The sequence below is a fragment of the Urocitellus parryii genome, chromosome 5 (assembly GCF_045843805.1).
Source record: "Urocitellus parryii isolate mUroPar1 chromosome 5, mUroPar1.hap1, whole genome shotgun sequence".
Lineage (NCBI taxonomy): Eukaryota > Metazoa > Chordata > Mammalia > Rodentia > Sciuridae > Urocitellus > Urocitellus parryii.
In genome coordinates this window covers 128067389-128086895 of record NC_135535.1, presented here as the reverse complement: position 1 = coordinate 128086895, position 19507 = coordinate 128067389, and the positions used below count along the sequence as shown (strand labels likewise).

The 19507-nt window shown below is 36.0% G+C and overlaps 1 pseudogene; it reads left to right on the top strand.

The window, feature by feature from the left end:
• LOC144255047 (zeta-sarcoglycan-like) overlaps nucleotides 1-19507 on the top strand; it is a 131731-nt pseudogene that overhangs the window by 63792 nt on the left and 48432 nt on the right.

The following is a 19507-nucleotide window of genomic DNA, read 5'->3' as shown; positions in this document are numbered from 1 at the left end:
CTGCATTTTGAGAATTTGTATATTTTCTCTTTTGTGGGTGATGTTTTCTAGCTCCTCAATCTAAATGTTTAACTATTAATTCTTAATCCTCCTTCAAATTTAATACAGACATCTGAAGTTGTAAATGTCCCTGTAAATACTGATTGAATAGCTTTTCATAGTAATACGGTGATTATTATTCAATTTGAAACCCTTCCCAATTATGACCTTCGTTTAGAAATTTCGTGCATCACCTATTTTAAAGTGAATTTCTTAATTTCTAAATATATGAATTTTACCAGCTAAAGCTTCTTATTTATTTAAGGATCAGTTGCATGAAGAAGAAAAGCTCTTATAATATACATAGTGTAATCTGTGATCAGTTGGCCATATCACTTTTCCTTGTTGCTGCAATCTCATGAGAGTATGGCACAATGACAAAAATACCTTTGCTGGCCCTGCTGTAAAACAGTATGGACAAAAACAAACCCTAGTCACCTTAAGCCACTCATATCTGGGGGATTGTTTTATTGCATCATAGACCAGATCATCTTTTCTGATATAAGTGTTTGATCCAAATGCCCTATCTGAACATTTTTATAGAAGCCAAAATGTATTTGATGCTACTTTGAACATCATAAATAATATTTTCAGCCAGAGGCAGTGGTACACACCTGTAATCCCAGTAGCTCAGGAGGCTGAGGCAGGAGGATCCCATGTTCAAAGTCAGTCTCAGCAACTTAGCGAGGCCCTAAGAAACTTAGGGAGACCCTGTTTCAAAATAAAAAAGGGATGGGGATATGGCTTAGTGGTTAAGTGCCCCTGGGCTCAATCCCTGGTATTAATAATAATAATAATAATAATAATACCTTCGAAGCAAGTAATTCCAAGAATTCAACATGGTCAAAAGACTATGCATTAACTATAATAAATCATCAATACTGTGCATTTGCCTAACAGTATCTCAGTGTATTATGATTTGTATAACATTATCCCACTTTATTATGATTTCATAAATTGCATACTTTGAAGTTTATTCTTTTTAATATTTAATTCACTTAATTAAACACTAAAAGCATGTTCACACTAAATGAATTTCAGAGACAATACAGTTTACTATTCTCAAAAGGTAACATATAAGTTTTGATGTAAAAACTAAATGCTAATAAGCACACCTCAAGAATCCTTATTAAAAAGTATAAATAGTAGCATAATAATTCAAGAATTTTTATAGAAAATATAACAACTCTTTGGTAACATTTTCAAGAATACAATTCTCTATCAGTAATGGTATCTTTGAAAGTTGTTTTATATTAGAAAAAGTAAATATATGCATTGTTAAAATGAATTTCAGTATGACATTTAGGTGATAAATTATCAAAGTAGAATGGTTTAAAAAAATAGAGAAAAATGATTTTTTTTAATTAGGCCAGGAGCTTATACTCAGTGGTTACCATGAAATTGCACTATTAGTTGAATGTATTTGCAAATTATAATATAAAAACTACAAAACTATATTGCATATTATTTAGGTAAATGTGCATTAAATAAATTAGCAAACTGCAAACTTTTTATGATAGTGTTTGAAATGCAAAGTAGATATTCTTAAAATGCTTATTTGGAATAAAAAATCAGAAAAGTCATGTTAGTAAAGAAAAAAAAATACATGAAGAACTTATGTAAAACTACCCTTATGGGTGTGTCAAAATAAAGCAGCATTCTAGGGCAAGCTGATAAATGAGAAAGAGAAAAAATTAAGTGGACAGTAGTTCTTCCTCCTTATGAAACAAAAAAATAAAATGAACAGGCTTCAGTGAAAAAATGTTTTTATCAGATGTTCTCAAGAAGAAGCTTGGAAACACCCATCCTCAGCTCATCCAACTTCCACAAATTATACAGTGTCATTTTAAACATTACCAATGTATATGAAAAGAAATGAGGGGATAAGATGTTACCAGAAGAAAGTAGAAAGTTTTTTTGTTGTTGTTGTTGTAGGTGGACACGATACCTTTATTTTATTTATTTTTACATGGTGCTGAGGATCAAACCCAGTATCTTACACATGCTAGGCAAGTGCTCTACCACTAAGCCACAGACCCAGACTGAAAGTAGGAAGTTTTTTCTTCTTTTACTTTTTCAAAAGCACTGACCAAACTATGGCTGTAAGCTAGCTCCTTTCAACAGTTAAGTATTCATTGATTCTACTCTTATACTCTGATATGATAGTATTTATTCTGCATGAGAAATGCCAACTTTTGCTTCTATTTTTTGCCTTTTTTGAAAGGGTAATGACCAACTTGGATGATGATAAAATGTAAAAAACTAGAATACTAACTCACCAGCTGACTTTGTGCCAAGGAGAGTTTTGTAATGCTGTAATTTTAGGTTTTTCTAATATATAAAAAAACAGAATATTTTACATATGTGTTGTTCAGTTGGTTTCCATAAACAAGATAAAAGGTCAAAGTTGTCTGAATTCACATCCTTTATAAGACAGCCAATATCAGAGGCTGTATTTTTATGTTATCCTCTCAAAATTCAAGACCCAAGAAAAAAATACCATAGTAGTTTATGAAATGGCTGGTCATTTGATCATATGGGCATTATAATCCTTGTCATTATTATTATGGTTCTAATTATTTTAGGACTCACACAAAGTACTCTAAAAGAACTGTAAAATACTATTAAAATTCTAGTAAAAGTAACTATATTTTTGCCATTGAGGTTAGGAATAAGATAAAATAGAAGCTTAGTTTGCCTAATATAAAGGCCATGAAATAATTTGTCTCTGGATATTTAGTGCCTCTTCCCACAGCTTAATTTCAGTAAATCCTAGATTTTGTACTTAATTGTATTTGAACACTAATGCATTTTGGTGGGGGTAAGGGATGTGAAATGATTGTTGAAAGTGGAAGATTTTTAGAAATTTTATTTAACAAAGATGAACATGAGAAAGACAAAAAGAATGATGCATAAAACTTCAAAGACAAAAGTGAGAAAAATGATTGCAATTAAAAAATATCAAAATTTATGAGCAAGTCAAGAAGGGGGAAGGGGAATTTACTGGTTCATGCAATTGCATGGGCTCAATCTGGCCAGGGTTGTCTGGTGGATCTGGGTGTAAAAACATCCTCAGGGGCACCTTTCCCTGCAGCTCCTTCTCTTCTGGCTCTTTCTTTCCACTAATTAGCTGAATCCTCAGGCAAGCTGTTTCCACAGGGGAGTGAAGCTAACTTTTAAAGCTTCAAGTCTGTATCATGCTCAGTGCCTGTCATCTGAAGACAGTGATTGTTTTTCATGACTTAAAGCAAAACTCAGGAGAGTATTTGATCCACGTTTTCTAATTGCTTTGGTCAAAGAGGATAATACCCTTTTCAGAACTGGACTATTGCTAGAGGAGGATGGACTCAGCCCCATCGGTGCCTGTGAAAAAACTACCATATTTCATCACATAATGTTCACAGATTATGCCAAATAGTTTTACAAAAAAGTGAGATGTGATCATTACGTGAGAGTTTTTTTTTCCTATTAAGAAAATTGTGCTATTATCACTTAAAAATCACTTATTACTAAACTGTCTTTATGCAAGGTTAGGATGCATGTGTGGTATACTCATGAATTTATATTAAAATAGAATAGTCCAAATCAACTTGCAACATTTCTTCATGACAGTTTAACACATTTTTCTGGTCTGGGGGAAAAAACAATAGTTGCTCTTGATCATTGATTTATGCAGTATGGTCAAACTATTACACTTGAGAAAATTTACTGCAACATTATGAAGTATGGACTGAGATAATTTAGTTTTCTGTGTCTGAAGATTTTGCTCTGCTATCATTGGTTTCCTTATTTGACCACAATTATATAAGATGCATTTACCATTAGTAAATGGTACATTTACTAATGGTACATTAGTAAATGGTACTACAGGGTGCTAAACCAACTGCCCAAGTCAGCTTTTGGAGATAAGAGTGACAATGTGAGTGATCTGATAATCCCAGGTTCACAGCTCAGAGTGCATGAGAAGACAAATGTGCATTCATAAGCCAGTGGTGCTCTGTTTATCTTTTAAGCAGGAGGAGGAATAGCATTGTACCATGCAAAAATTAAGCAATGGGAAGCTGTAAACCAATTTTTTTATTGAAAAATCAGGGTGCACTGATTATGTAGTGGCGATGATCATGTGGTGAAATATAGTACTGGCAGAAAGTTATCACTGTCTGGGGTAGTTTCTTCTGGCAACCCAAGGAAACATATACAGGCCACACAGGTGTATTTATTTGTCAAAAATTACCAAACTATATACATAAACCTGTGCACATCCTACCACATAATATGTTTTACAAAAATACTTTATGACAAGAAATTTGAAATTATTTCAAATTAATATTTTCTAGGAAAATATTACCTTAAAATTATGGCTTAAAAGGAAATATAGATGGTGCCTGGTTGTATATCAGCGGTAGAATGCTTGCCTAGCATGTGTGAGGAACTGGGTTCTATTCTCAGCACCACATATAAGTAAATAAAATAAAGGTCAATCAACAACTAAACACACACACACACACACACACACACACACACACATATATATGTATATATATATAGAGAGAGAGAGAGAGAGAGAATCTAAAAATCTTTAAACACTAATGACACTGTGTGAGCCATTTTAAATTTTTCTACAAAAATAAATATCAAGTTCAGAAAAATTATTAATTTTAATATTTCATATACATCCTTGTATTTTCTATGTAAAAAAGAAGATCCTTTCATTGTAGATTTCCTTGTATTTCCTATGTGAAAAAAGAATCTGCCTTTTCAATTGCTATATGTTGCTTTTCTTTGTATTGATACATAAGCTAAAGGATCCAATAACATGTTTAATGGAAAATATTTAATAAAAAGTATCATTAGCAAGATCAAATTGTGAAAAGCTTTCAGAAAAAAAGGAAGATGTGTATTTAAGAATTTTATCAACAAAATATACTAGGAATGAATGTTACTACATCAAAAAGGAAGATTTTTAAAGGCTGAGGATGTGACTAGGAAAATGATTTCTTATCATGTTTCAGGTCCTGTTTAATCACATAAAAACAAAAAGGTGTTAGTTTTTTCTCAAGGAAACAAAAGAACTCAACAAAAACAACTTAGAGAAGGAAGAGTTTGCTTTGGTTCACAGTTTCAGAGGCGCCATCCATGGTAGGCTGACTCCATTACTCTGGGCAGGGGTTATGGTAGAGGAGTGCTTCCCTATTCCTCACAGCCAGGCAGCAGAGAGAGAAAGGGTTAGGGACTTCAGAGAAGATGAGTCCTTCCTTGACAAGCCCCAGCAACCCACCTCTCCAGCCATGCCCCATCAGCCCAGTTGCCACCCGTTTTAGACCATTTAATCTAGAAAGGACCAATTAGGTAACAGCTCTCATAATCTAATCATTTTACCTCTAGATATTCTTGAATTAATAGAGGAGCTTTAAGGGGACACCTCATATCCAAACCATAACATTTTTGTTAACCAAAAATTTATAAATCAAGACGATATAAAGGAATCCACAAATAGGACTAAGCAATTCCTAACAAATTTATCTGAAAAGGAGTATGATCATTTTTACATGTAAAGACTTATCAACAAACTCAAAATTAGGTAGAATGTGATAAAAGGCACAGCAGGAATTTTAGAGAAAAAGAAAATTCTAATAAACAAAACCTAGTATTTACCCCAACAATAATTAATGAATATTTGTAAATTACAGCAATATAAGCATACATTTTGCACATCAACTTGGTAAAAATTATACTCTGATAGTATAAGGTTTGTAATGGTACAAAGCTATTGGAATACTCATACTCTCTTGTTAAGAACATAAATCCACACTACAAGTTTGGAAATCAATATGTTATTATTCCGTAAACTTGAAGTACAGGTACATACTCTGCAGCAGTTCCACACCTAAGTATAAGCCCTAGAAAACTCTTTGCCCACCCCGAAAGAAAACTTGCCCAAGTACAGAAGGAGACTTGTACAAAATATTTACAGCATCATTGTTACTGATTCTAAAATCCTAGAAACAAGCTAAATGATTATCAATGAAAAAGTAGATCACTAACTGTCATATATCCATATGCTAGAATTAGACCAGACCTAATACTCTGTGAATAAAACTAGCCCCTGAAAGAAGCAAAGGCTGAGGCTTTGTGTTTGCAACTCAGTGATGGAGTGATTGCCTAGCATGTGTGAGGCCCTGGACCTGATCTTCTATATTGGGAAAGAAAAAAAAAACAGCAATATAGAGAATATTTACATATGACTATGTGTTTGGTGTCTGTCTTGCAACAAAGACAATATTTTGAAGAATACATTCATAAATAATAAAGTTGTAAAATGGGAGTGATCAAACTTAAGTCATGATACTGTTGACCCCACTGGAACCCACTAAGATTGGAGGAACACATGATTAAGGAAAGGTAGCCCTGAGTATCTCACCTAGGTTATAACAATAGCTATTTTTTTCTAGATGTTCGATAACATATTTACATAATTTTCTATGTATAATTATTTTAATATATTTTAAAAGAAGATGGAGAGCAGGAGAAGTGATATGGGTGGGGGAGAGATAATCCACATGTACAAATGGTGAAGAACAGTAGAATCCTTCAGTCTACAACAGATTTTACTGAGGAATCTCTGTGTAAAAGATCAATTCTAGTAGACACTGTGGTTGATGGGGAACTGCAGGGAGAGAGGTAGGAGGATGAATGTAAAATATGTTGAACTTGAGAGAACATATAGCTGCCTTAGATGTTGGAGGAGGAATGACTTCTCCATTCCAAAAGGGAGGTCAGTCCCTGCAGGGAGGAGGGGGCTGGCTTATGCCTGGAGGATCCTCTGAGGATGGCAAATGCCCAGAATTCCAGTGCCAGCGGGTAAAGCACCCACCAGCCTGGCTGAGTGTTGCTTCCCCTTACTCTGACCCTGCCCCCAGGACATGCAAAGACTACCTTCCAGTGTGCAATCTCAATAGCACACACAGTATAGAACAAAATAAAAGCCAAGAAGCCAAGCTTGGTGGCTCACTTCTGTAATTCCAGTGACTCAGAAGACTGAGGCAAGAGAATTAAAGTTTCAAAGCCAGCTTCAGAATCTTAGTGAAGCTGTAAGCAACGTAGTGAGACCCTGTCACAAAATAAAAAAATTAAAATTTAAAAAAAATTAAAAGGAATAGGGATGTTGCTCAGTGCTTGAGTACCCTGAAATTCAATCCCTAGTACCAAAAAAATAAATAAGTAAAATGTATATTTACATTTAAATTCATGGCAAATGTTTTTTTTTCCTTTTTTTTTATTGGTCGTTCATAACATTACATAGTTCTTAATACATCATATTACACGGTTTGATTCAAGTGGATTATGAACTCCCGCTTTTACCCCGTATACAAATTGCTGTATCACATCAGTTACCCTTCCATTGATTGACATATTGCCTTTCTAGTGTCTGATGTATTCTGCTGTCTGTCCTATTGTCTACTATCCCCCCTCCCCTCCCCTCCCCTCCCCTCCCCTTTTCTCTCTCTACCCCTTCTACTGTAAATCATTTCTTCCATTTGTATTCTCTTGTCTTACCCCTCCTTTCCTCTTATATGACATTTTGTATAACCCTGAGGATCGCCTTCCATTTCCATGCAATTTCCCTTCTCACTCCCTTTCCCTCCCACCTCTCATCCCTGTTTACTATAAATATTCTTCTCAAGCTCTTCGTCCCTACCCTGTCCTTGTTTACACCCCTTATATCAAAGGAGTCATTTGGTATTTGTTTTTTAAAGATTGACTAGCTTCACTTAGCATAATCTGCTCTAATGCCATCCATTTCCCTCCAAATTCTATGATTTTGTCATTTTTTAATGCAGAGTAATACTCCATAGTGTATAAATGCCACATTTTTTTTATCCATTCATCTATTGAAGGGCATCTAGGCTGGTTCCACAGTCTTGCTATCGTGAATTGAGCTGCTATGAACATCGATGTAGCAGTGTCCCTGTAGCATGCTCTTGTTAGGGGAATAGCTGGGTCAAATGGTGGTTCCATTCCCAGCTTTCCGAGAAATCTCCATACTGCTTTCCAAATTGGCTGCACCAATTTGCAGTCCCACCAGCAATGAACAAGAGTGCCCTTTTTCCCGCATCCTCTCCAGCACTTATTGTTGTTTGACTTCCTAATGGCTGCCAGTCTTACTGGGGTGAGATGGTATCTTAGGGTAGTTTTGATTTGCATTTCTCTGACTGCTAGCGATGGTGAGCATTTTTTCATGTACTTGTTGATTGATTGTATGTCCTCCTCTGAGAAGTGTCTGTTCAGGTCCTTGGCCCATTTATTGATTGGGTTATTTGTTATCTTATTGTCTAATTTTTTGAGTTCTTTGTATATTCTGGTTATTAGGGTTCTATCTGAAGTGTGTGGAGTAAAGATTTGTTCCCAGGATGTAGGCTCCCTGTTTATCTCTCTTATTGTTTCTTTTACTGAGAAAAAACTTTTTAGTTTGAGTAAGTCCCATTTGTTGATTCTATTTGTTAACTCTAGCGCTATGGGTGTCCTATTGAGGAATTTGGAGCCCGATCCCACAGCGTGTAGATCATAACCAACTTTTTCTTCTATCAGATGCCGTGTCTCTGATTTAATATCAAGCTCCTTGATCCATTTTGAGTTAACTTTTGTGCACGGCGAGAGATAGGGATTCAGGTTCATTTTGGTGCAAATGGATTTCCAGTTTTCCCAGCACCATTTGTTGAAGATGCTATCCTTCCTCCATTGCATGCTTTTATCCCCTTTATCAAATATAAGATAGTTGTAGTTTTGTGGATTGGTTACTGTGTCCTCTATTCTGTACCATTGGTCCACCCGCCTGTTTTGGTACCAGTACCATGCTGTTTTTGTTACTATTGCTCTGTAGTATAGTTTGAAGTCTGGTATCGCTATACCGCCTGATTCACACTTCCTGCTTAGTATTGTTTTTGCTATTCTGGGTCTTTTATTATTCCATATGAATTTCATGATTCTTTTATCGATTTCTACAAGATATGCTGTTGGGATTTTGATTGGCATTGCATTGAACTTATATAGGACTTTTGGTAATATCGGCCATTTTGATGATGTTAGTTCTGCCTATCCATGAGCAGGGTATATTTTTCCATCTTCTAAGGTCTTCTTCTATGTCTTTCTTTAGGGTTCTGTAATTTTCATTGTATAAATCTTTCACCTCTTTTGTTAGGTTGATTCCCAAGTATTTTATTTTTTTGGGGGATATTGTGAATGGAGTAGTTGTCCTCATTTCCGTTTCAGAGGATTTGTCGCTGATATACAGGAATGCCTTTGATTTATGCGTGTTGATCTTATATCCTGCCACTTTGCTGAATTCATTTATTAGCTCTAATAGCTTCTTTGTAGACCCTTTTGGGTCTGCTAGGTATAGAATCATATCATCTGCAAATAGTGATAATTTAAGTTCTTCTTTTCCTATTTTTATGCCTTTAATTTCTTTTGACTGTCTAATTGCTCTGGCCAGTGTTTCGAGGACTATGTTGAACAGAAGTGGTGAGAGAGGGCATCCCTGTCTTGTACCAGATCTTAGAGGGAATGCCTTCAATTTTTCTCCATTCAGAATGATGCTGGCCTGTGGCTTATCATAGATTGCTTTTACAATGTTGAGGTATGATCCTGTTATCCCTAATTTTTCTAGCGTTTTGAACATAAAGGGATGCTGTACTTTGTCGAATGCTTTTTCTGCATCTATTGAGATGATCATATGGTTCTTATTTTTAAGTCTATTGATGTGGTGAATAACATTTATTGATTTCCGTATATTAAACCAGCCTTGCATCCCAGGGATGAATCCTACTTGATCATGATGTATAATTTTTTTGATATGTATTTGAATCCGATTCGCCAGAATTTTATTGAGGATTTTTGCGTCAAGGTTCATTAGAGATATTGGTCTGTAGTTTTCCTTCTTTGATGTGTCTTTGTCTGGTTTCGGAATCAGGGTGATGTTGGCCTCGTAGAATGAATTTGGAAGTTCTCCCTCTTTTTCTATTTCCTGAAATAGCTTGAAGAGTATTCGTGTTAGTTCCTCTTTAAAGGTTTTGTAAAACTCTGCTGTATACCCATCCGGTCCTGGGCTTTTCTTAGTTGGTAGTCTTTTGATGGTTTCTTCTATTTCCTCTATTGTTATTGGTCTGTTTAGGTTGTCTATATCCTCCTGGCTCAATCTGGGCAGATCATAGGACTCAAGGAATTTATCTATGCCTTCACTATCTTCTATTTTATTGGAGTATAAGGATTCAAAGTAATTTCTGATTATCTTCTGTATTTCTGAAGTGTCTGTTGTGATATTGCCTTTTTCATCCCGTATGCTAGTAATTTGGGTTCTCTCTCTTCTTCTCTTCGTTAGCATGGCTAAGGGTCTGTCAATTTTATTTATTTTTTCAAAGAACCAGCTTTTAGTTTTGTCAATTTTTTCAATTGTTTCTTTTGTTTCAATTTCATTAATTTCAGCTCTGATTTTAATTATTTCTTGCCTTCTACTTCTTTTGCTGTTGTTTTGCTCTTCTTTTTCTAGGATTTTGAGATGAAGTATGAGATCATTTATTTGTTGGTTTTTTCTTTTTTTGAGGAATGAACTCCAAGCAATGAATTTTCCTCTTAGAACTGCTTTCAATGTGTCCCATAGATTCCGATATGTTGTGTCTGTGTTTTCATTTAACTCTAGGAATTTTTTAATTTCCTCCTTGATGTCTTCTAAAACCCATTGATCACTCAGCAACCTATTGTTCATTCTCCAAGTGATGCTTGCTTTTTCCTTTCTTCTTTTATCATTGATTTTCAGTTTCATTCCATTATGATCAGATAAGATGCATGGTATTATCTCTACCCCTTTGTATTGTCTAAGAGTTGCCCTGTGACCTAGTATATGGTCTATTTTTGAGAAGGTTCCATGTGCTGCTGAGAAAAAAGTGTAGCTACTTGACGTTGGGTGGTATAGTCTATATATGTCAATTAAGTCTAGGTTGTTAGTTGTGTTATTGAGTTCTATAGTTTCCTTATTTAACTTTTGTTTGGAAGATCTGTCCAGTGGTGAGAGAGGTGTGTTGAAGTCTCCCATGATTATTGTATGTTGGTCTATTAGACTCTTGAACTTGAGAAGAGTTTGCTTGATGAACACAGCTGCACCATTATTTGGGGCATATATATTTATGATTGTTATGTCTTGTTGGTGTATGGTTCCCTTGAGCAGTATGAAGTGTCCTTCTATATCCCTTTTGATTAGCTTTGGCTTGAAATCTATTTTATTAGATATGAGTATGGACACTCCTGCTTGTTTCCGCGGTCCATATGAGTGATATGATTTTTCCCAACCTTTCACCTTCAGTCTATGTATATCTTTTCCTATCAAATGCGTCTCCTGTAGACAGCATATTGTTGGGTCTTGTTTTTTTGATCCATTCTACTAGCCTGTGTCTCTTAATTGGTGAGTTTAAGCCATTAACATTTAGGGTTATTATTGAGATATGGTTTGTTCTTCTATCCATATTTGTTTATTGATGTTACTAAACCTGATTTGTTATCCTCTTTGACTACTTTCTCCCCTTTACTGTCCTACCTCCCATTGTTGGTTTTCAATGTTATTTTCCATTTCCTCTTCCTGTAATGTTTTGCCAAGGATTTTTTGAAGAGATGGTTTTCTAGCTGCGAATTCTTTTAACTTTTGTTTATTGTGGAAGGTTTTAATTTCATCTTCTAACCTGAAGCTTAATTTCGCCGGATTCACGATTCTTGGTTGGAGCCCATTGTCTTTCAGTGTTTGAAATATGTTATTCCAGGATCTTCTAGCTTTCAGAGTCTGTTTTGAGAGATCAGCTGTTATCCTGATTGGTTTACCCCTAAATGTAATCTGCTTTCTTTCTCTTGCAGCTTTTAAAATTCTCTCCTTATTCTGTATGTTGGACATCTTCATTATAATGTGTCTAGGTGTGGATCTCTTATGATTTTGCACATTCGGCGTCCTGTAGGCTTCTAGGATTTGGGATTCTGTCTCAATCTTCAATTCTGGGAAGTTTTCTCGTATTATTTCACTGAATAGACTGTTTATTCCTTTGGAATGGAGCTCTGTGCCTTCCTGTATCCCAATGACTCTTAAATTTGGTCTTTTGATATTGTCCCATAATTCTTGGATGTTCTGCTCATGGTTTCTTAGCAGACTTGCTGAGCTGTCTATGTTCTTTTCCAGTTGAAATACTTTGTCTTCATTGTCTGATGTTCTCTCTTCTAAGTGATCTACTCTGCTGGTAGAATTCTCAATTGAGTTTTTAAGTTGGTTTATTGTTTCCTGCATTTCTAGAATTTCAATTTGTTTGTTTTTTATTACCTCTATCTCCCTGTGAAATTGATCTTTTACTTCCTGGATTTGTTTGTCAATGTGATCTTTCATTGTCTGATTTTGCTGTCTCATGTCTTCCTTGAGACTCCAGATCATCTGAAGCATATATATCCTGAACTCTTTATCTGATATTCCATCTGTTGCAGCTATTACCTCTTCTAAAGTTGAGTTGACCTGCATTGCTTGTGGTCCTTTCTTTCCTTGTCTTTTCATACTGCTCGCGTTTCTTTCTGCTTGGTGCAACTGATGTGTTTTGAAATTTACCCCCTATTTATTTATGTTGCTCTTGTATACTTGAAAAGTCTCCCTTGCAGGTGCGGGCGGCGGCTGTGTCCCTACTCCAATTGGGGTGACGTGTCTACCACGCTGGCGGCTCTCTGGGCCTGTTCCGGGAGTGGAAGGCGGCTCTGCTCTGTCCCTATTCCAATTGGGGTGTCGTGACTACAATGCTGGCAGGTCGCTGGGCCTGTTCCGGGCGTGGGCGGTGGGCTTGGCTGGCGGGATTCCACCTAATGGCAGTCCCTAACCTCCCTGCTTGCTAATTAATGGCTTCTCTGAGGCGCCACGCCTTCTGTAGCTGCGGGGCAGGCCGCGCGAATCAGTTGGCCTGGATCTCCGGTGTCCTGCTGCTGGCTGTTTTGATGTTGCAAGCTGTTGGAGAGTGGTGGTGTATTCTTCAGCTTTCCCGGATGGTGGCCGCTGACTGCCTGGATGGAGTGTCTGCTGTTTTGGTGTTGCACTCTGAAGGAGAGTGGCGGTGTATCCTTCAGCTTTCCCGGATGGTGGCCGCTGACTGCCTTGGTGGAGTGTCCGCTGTGGGGGATGGGACTGTACCGCTTCCTTCCCCTTCTGAGATCCCGAGCTCGGCCCAAGGGTCCGTGTGGGCTTGGCTGGTGGGATTCCTCCCTGCTTGCTAATTAATGGCTTCACTGAGGCGCCACGCCTTCTGTAGCCACAGGGCAGGCCACGCGAATCAGTTGGCCTGGATCTCCGGGGCCCTGCTGCAGGCTGCTGGGGCATGGCAAATGTTTATTTTATTTGTTTGTTTGTTTGTTTGTTTATTTATTTATTTATTTTGGGGTCCATCGTGGTAATTCTAAATCAGGAATTTCTGAACAGAGAATTTTGAATTTTACTCTTGTTTTTCTAAGATTTCTAATCTCTTAATACTATTAAGACCTTGGATATATTGACATGCCTATAAAATTAGAGTGCAGGGTGATAATGGAAGAAAGAACCCATCCTAGGATACTTGAGGAAGACACACCAAAGACAAGCAAGTAAAATCATTGTGATCTTTGCTTTGATTTCTTTGAACCAGTACTAAATATTACCTAGAGAAAACATATTGCTCTAGCTCTTTGGGTATATTCATTGAAGAAAAAATTCTAGCTCAAGTATTCGACTAACTTAATGTAAAAAATGCAGAGACAGTATTTAGTTGTTGGAGACTTTCTCTTTGTCAACCAAAGTTATATTCTAAAAAGACAAAGAAGACATCTCCAAGAAAATAAGAATTGAGCTTTGTGGTTGTTCTTGTGTTTCTTGATTTTTTTTAAAAAAGTGTACAGAACGTTAAAAGTACTAAAGGTATTTGGATATGCATCTAATATTTCAATACTTTTAAGGAAACTATTTTGCTTGCATTTTTTTTCTCTCAACTGCCAGCCAATTCTCCTTCCAAATTCTAACACTGACTTCCCTTCATATGATTTTGAAGTGGTTGATATAAAGTTCCTTGGAGATTTTTTTAAGAAAGCATTTAATCTTGGTACTTTAGTTAGCAAGTTAAATTCTTAAGATGACTGAGAAAATACAGTACTGCCTTGATAATCCCATCTCCCATGATCCAAAGGCTAAGGAATCCTAGCTCCTTACCCAGAGTCATCCAAGCACATTGCTTTTTCTGCTACGCCAGAAACATCATTGATTTAGATAGTACTGTGCATTACTGCTCCTGAGAACATCTTGCAATGACAGCCCAGAGAATATGTGACACTAGGAATGTAAAAATAGACAGCCCAGAGCATGTTAGAATATAATAAATTCAGTTTCTTAAATTTTAATATATTAATTTTGAGCATAAATATTCCCAACAATTGACTATCCCCCAGTACATATTTTAGTGTTTTCCATTTGCAGAAAGGAAAAGCACTCTCTGTAAATGCAATATTACACAATGATGTTCCAATTTAAAATACTTATGTACTATCAATGCATTGCTAATTGCTTACAATTTTGCCTTCTGTAATTATGCTTATATAATGAATAAAGTGAAGTCCAAAGTATTAATTTTTATATCCATTTCTCCATTGGCTGATTCTGTATGCATTAATTGATGGCTTAGATGCATCTCATCTATTCTGGGTGCATAAATGTTTTCCAGTTTGCTTATTTGCCTTTGCTCATTTAAATTTAATGAATGAAAATCTCAACTCGTTTTGCCATATCCAGATACTACTCCACTTATATTTCTAATAGTTTATTTTAAATAGTTTATGTGACACATAATCTAGCATTTTATGTTAATAAATTATCTTCTATTTAAAGACATTAAGTATTACATCAAGAAAAGTCCTTCTAATAAGTATATACATATATAATGTCTGTCTCTGTGAGTGTATATGTGTCACACACATATAATATACATGTGTACAAGTATGTTAAGTGGTCTAATACACTTCCATGCCATTAAAGTTAACTATATTTTGTGAATCAATTAAGCTCAGCAATTGAGTGTATTTGAAGGAAGCAATGTAGTGTCAATGTTAAATTTTTATTTGTAAAGTATCTATGGTATCTTTCAGAAATTTGAGGTTTTGTGTATGTCTAAGATTTAAATAGAGACTTCAAAGGCTGCAAAAATTCATATCCATCAATCCATTGTCCTCAAGCATAGCTTTTGAACATCTGTCAGTTGAGTTACTATGGTTCAAAGACTAAAGTCCCATATAGGAAAGTTAGGCTAGGATTAGAAGAAAACACTTACATGAATACAAGTTTGGTGGGTGCATTGGTGCACACCTGTAATCTCAGTCACTCAGGAGGCTGAGTCAGAAGGATCTCAAGCTCTAAGCCATCCTCATCCTCAGTAGCTTAGCAAGACCCTGTCACCAAAAAAAAAAAAAAAAAAGGACTGGTGTTGCAAGTCAGTAGTATAGCATTCCTGGGTTCAATCCTCATTAGTGTAAAAAATACACTTGTATATGTGTGTGTGTTTGTGTATGTATGTGTGTGTGTGCACGCACACACACACACACACACATGAAAATCAAATGCAATGACAAATGACAAAAGGCCTATGATGATTTTCTCAACATCATTATTAAAATTTACAAGGAAAGTCTTTATTTAAAAATTTAAAAAGATTTTAACATTATAATTCGTATTCTTTAGAACTTGATATCCCAAGAGGACACTAGTTCTATCTTACTTAACAAAGCCCCATTTGAATCTTTTTAAAATTTTCCAATAATATTAGAATATAAGAAAAAAATGTACATTTATTGTCAGAGAAATTATCTCCCTCATTATCAGGATTCCAAATTAAGTTTCCTCTTGTTTATGGAAGTAGGGAGGTATAATTTCCTACTGCCACGGGCTACAATAGGTGTAGTACTCAGCTGGGCTGGAGACTGAAGAAAGGGAAAGTTTGAATCTAGTCTTTATTCACCTACTAAGATTAATTTCCTTTTTTTCTTTTTGATACTGTGGATTGAACTCAGGAGCACTTGACCACCAAGGCACATCTCAAGTCCATTTTTATATTTTTTAATGTAGAGACAGGGTCTCACTGAGTTGCTCAGCACCTCACTGTTGCTGAGGCTGGCTTTGAACTTGTGATCCTCCTATCTCAGCTTCCTGAGCTGCTGGGATTATCTAACATTCATTTCTTATCTCCACTTGACATCAGACACAATTCTAAGTTTTAGGATATTTTGAAAGACAAAGATGACTCATGTTTCACATTCTTAGAGATGTGTGTATCATAAGTCAGGATAGTATATAAAGATGAGTAAAAAGAAGTATGCCCACAGTGTGATGTGACTGTCCCTGACTGGGCTGGGTTATGTCAGAGAAGTCCTCTGATACAGACAAGGGAGAGATGCTAAAAATCTTAGCAGGAGAGAAGATAAAAGTACTAATTCAGATCCTGAGACATATTTGAGGATTTTATACACTTATCTAAAGATAAAGATCCATATGCCGTATGTGTTATGCCAAAACAAAGAAATTGATGTTGTGGAAATGTCAATTACTGAGCCATGTCCAGTATTTCAAATTCCTTCTTCCTCAGTCAGTGTTCATCTTTAAGGCCTAGTTAGATCTTCTTGCTCCATCCCTCCTAATTCTTCAATTATCACATTTCCCAATTATGAGAGCTTGGCTTTGTGGTTTGTGAGTAGACTGATTAGGAAAATTAGCCAATAATTTGGAAATAGAATTCTAATTTCATTTTATAATTATACATGCTTAATCCTATACTATATTTCAATAAGTGATGAAAATGATTGATTAGAAGATACACTAGGAAAAGTAAAGTGACTGCAAGATTGACTATAAAATGGATTCAAATTCAATACTATTAAAGGATGTGAAAAATAAACAGTAAAATCTATAAAATGAAAAATGACTCAAGATTCACAATTGAATGATGCCTGAGAAGCATGCTATTATGTAACAAAATGGGTATTGCTGTCTGCATTGTAGAGGGAAAACAGGAGAGTCATTTGGTTTCCAAGTGTTCATGGAGCATCCCGGAGGTATCAGGGGTAAAGCAAGTCTTCAGCCTGCAAGACAAAAGGAAGCAGACATTCCCTCTTCTTGTGGATATAGGGTGTCTTTAAGTGGCTAACCTCACAGACCTTATTAAGATAATGTCAAACAATAGGAGATCCTCTATATACCCAATCAACCTAGACCAGCAGTATTCTCCCAATTAGACAGACTCTTGTAAAGGGTAAAAATCTAAAAGTACTAATTCAGATGTAAACATACATCCCAAAGGAACAAACAAAATGCTATATGTATCTCTTTCTTTTTCTACAAAATTACATGTTAATGGTTTCCTGTATGCCAGTTTCATTTTTAAACCTTTCCTCTGACTATAGGAGCGGATGCTGTGGAAGCTCAGTGTAAAAGATTTGAAGTGAGAGCCAGTGAAGATGGCAGGGTGCTGTTTTCTGCAGATGAAGATGAGATTGCCATTGGGGCTGAAAAGCTGAAAGTTACAGGTACTGTAGATGGAGGTCTTGGAACAAATGTAACTTATTCAAAGACTATGCAAATGCCCAAGAGCTACTGTGTAACATGTATGATTCCCATGCCTAAAATGATCACCAAACATCGTGATTTCATAGTCTATAAGTAGAAGACGTGTGTTTGGAGAATAGGAGGTTACTGTTAACAGCTTTAATCATACAAAAAGAAGTAAAGCTGCAACTGTCAGGTAGAGGGAGGAAAATGGATGTGGGTGGTATTAGAAAAGATGAGGTATAGATGCTGAGCAAAAGGTGATCAAAGGTGGAAAAATCACACTTAGAGATATTATTATTTAAACAGAAATATATGTAAAAAGTAGATATCAGCCTTTTAATTTTAGAGGAGGAAAAGGTTTTAATATGAATAAATTTTTGTTCTCTAGGGTTAATAATTAGCCTCAATGTTATGTAAATGAATAAATAGTACTTTACATACATTGTTTAGAAGTATTTAAGTCATTATTATAATATTAGGGTCACAATAGTCAGCAATTAAATGTACACAAACAAAAATAGAGAAGTGAGACTTGAAGTAGAGAATAATTTGCTCAAGACAATTTTGAACACAATCTCCTTGAAATTATTTGATAGGCAACCATGACACAAATAGTATTTTGATGCAATATTTTTAATCTTTTAAAAGTACCCAAAGAGATAGAAATATTAAAAAAAAAACGGAAAAAGAAAAAACAATTTGGCTTAGTGTTTCCCAATCTAAATCAGATTACATGGCGTATCTGCCTTACTTTTTAGGTCAAGCTGAGTCCGGGGACCATGTGGGAATAGTTAGCATGAGAAATGAAGAACACATCTCTGCTCTCATGCTCTCTGGATTAAATCCTGCCTTCTCTACTCCATATTTTAAATGAACTCCTCAGGCCTCTAATTTTACTTCACCTAAATGATTGAACTTGTGATAACTGTGGTGTTCAAATTGCACATGAGCATGTACCTGCGTGTGCCTGTGTGTCTTTTGACCATTCTTAGTAAATCACAGTGGTTGTGTTAGCTTTTTGTTGTTGTTGTTGTTGTTGTTAACAAAGATTCTATTAATTTGATTAACTTTCCAAACATGTGGCTGTGTTGCTATTAAGATGTATTTTTAGATAATGATGAAATGCAACAAGGATTGTTGACCATAGATCCTCACTGAGCATCCCCTGAAGTGGATCATATACCCCATATACTCTCACCACTAGTGTCCCACTTGAACTTCTTCTCTTGTGAGCATATCCTGCTGAGGACTGGACCCTGTACTGCTGGGTGGGTGTTGGGGTGGTCACTATGACTGCCCACTGGTATTATCACCCTGTATATTTTAGGACCTAGCAGGTGAGGAGAAGAGGCACCTACTTGGGACACACATTACTCCTCATGAGTCCTGAGTTCGGAGACAGGGACCCAAAGATGTATGAGGATTTTGGTTTTGGCATGGGGTACAGACAACTCAGAAGGGACACCATCCTTAGAACTGTCAAAACTAACACGCGTTGCTGGTTGGTGAGTAGGTGGGGAGCCCCAGAAGAGACACACCCACAGGGAGTTGGGCAAATATGATTTCAACATTTACCAATGTTTGAGTCTTGGTAGTGCCTATGCAATCCTGAGACAGATTTGAGGATTTTATACACTTACATAAAACTCCTTTCATCCATATTCAGACATTCCAATTAGGCATTTTGCATTCATAAGTGAGGGAAGGTTCTAGAATTCTTGATAGCTTTTATGATCTCATGGAATTTTAAAATCCTCTGATTTTTGTATGACTTTGACTTGTCTCATAGTGGTTCCAAGTAAAATGCTGTCTTGACAAAATTACACATTAGATCATTTCATGGGCTCT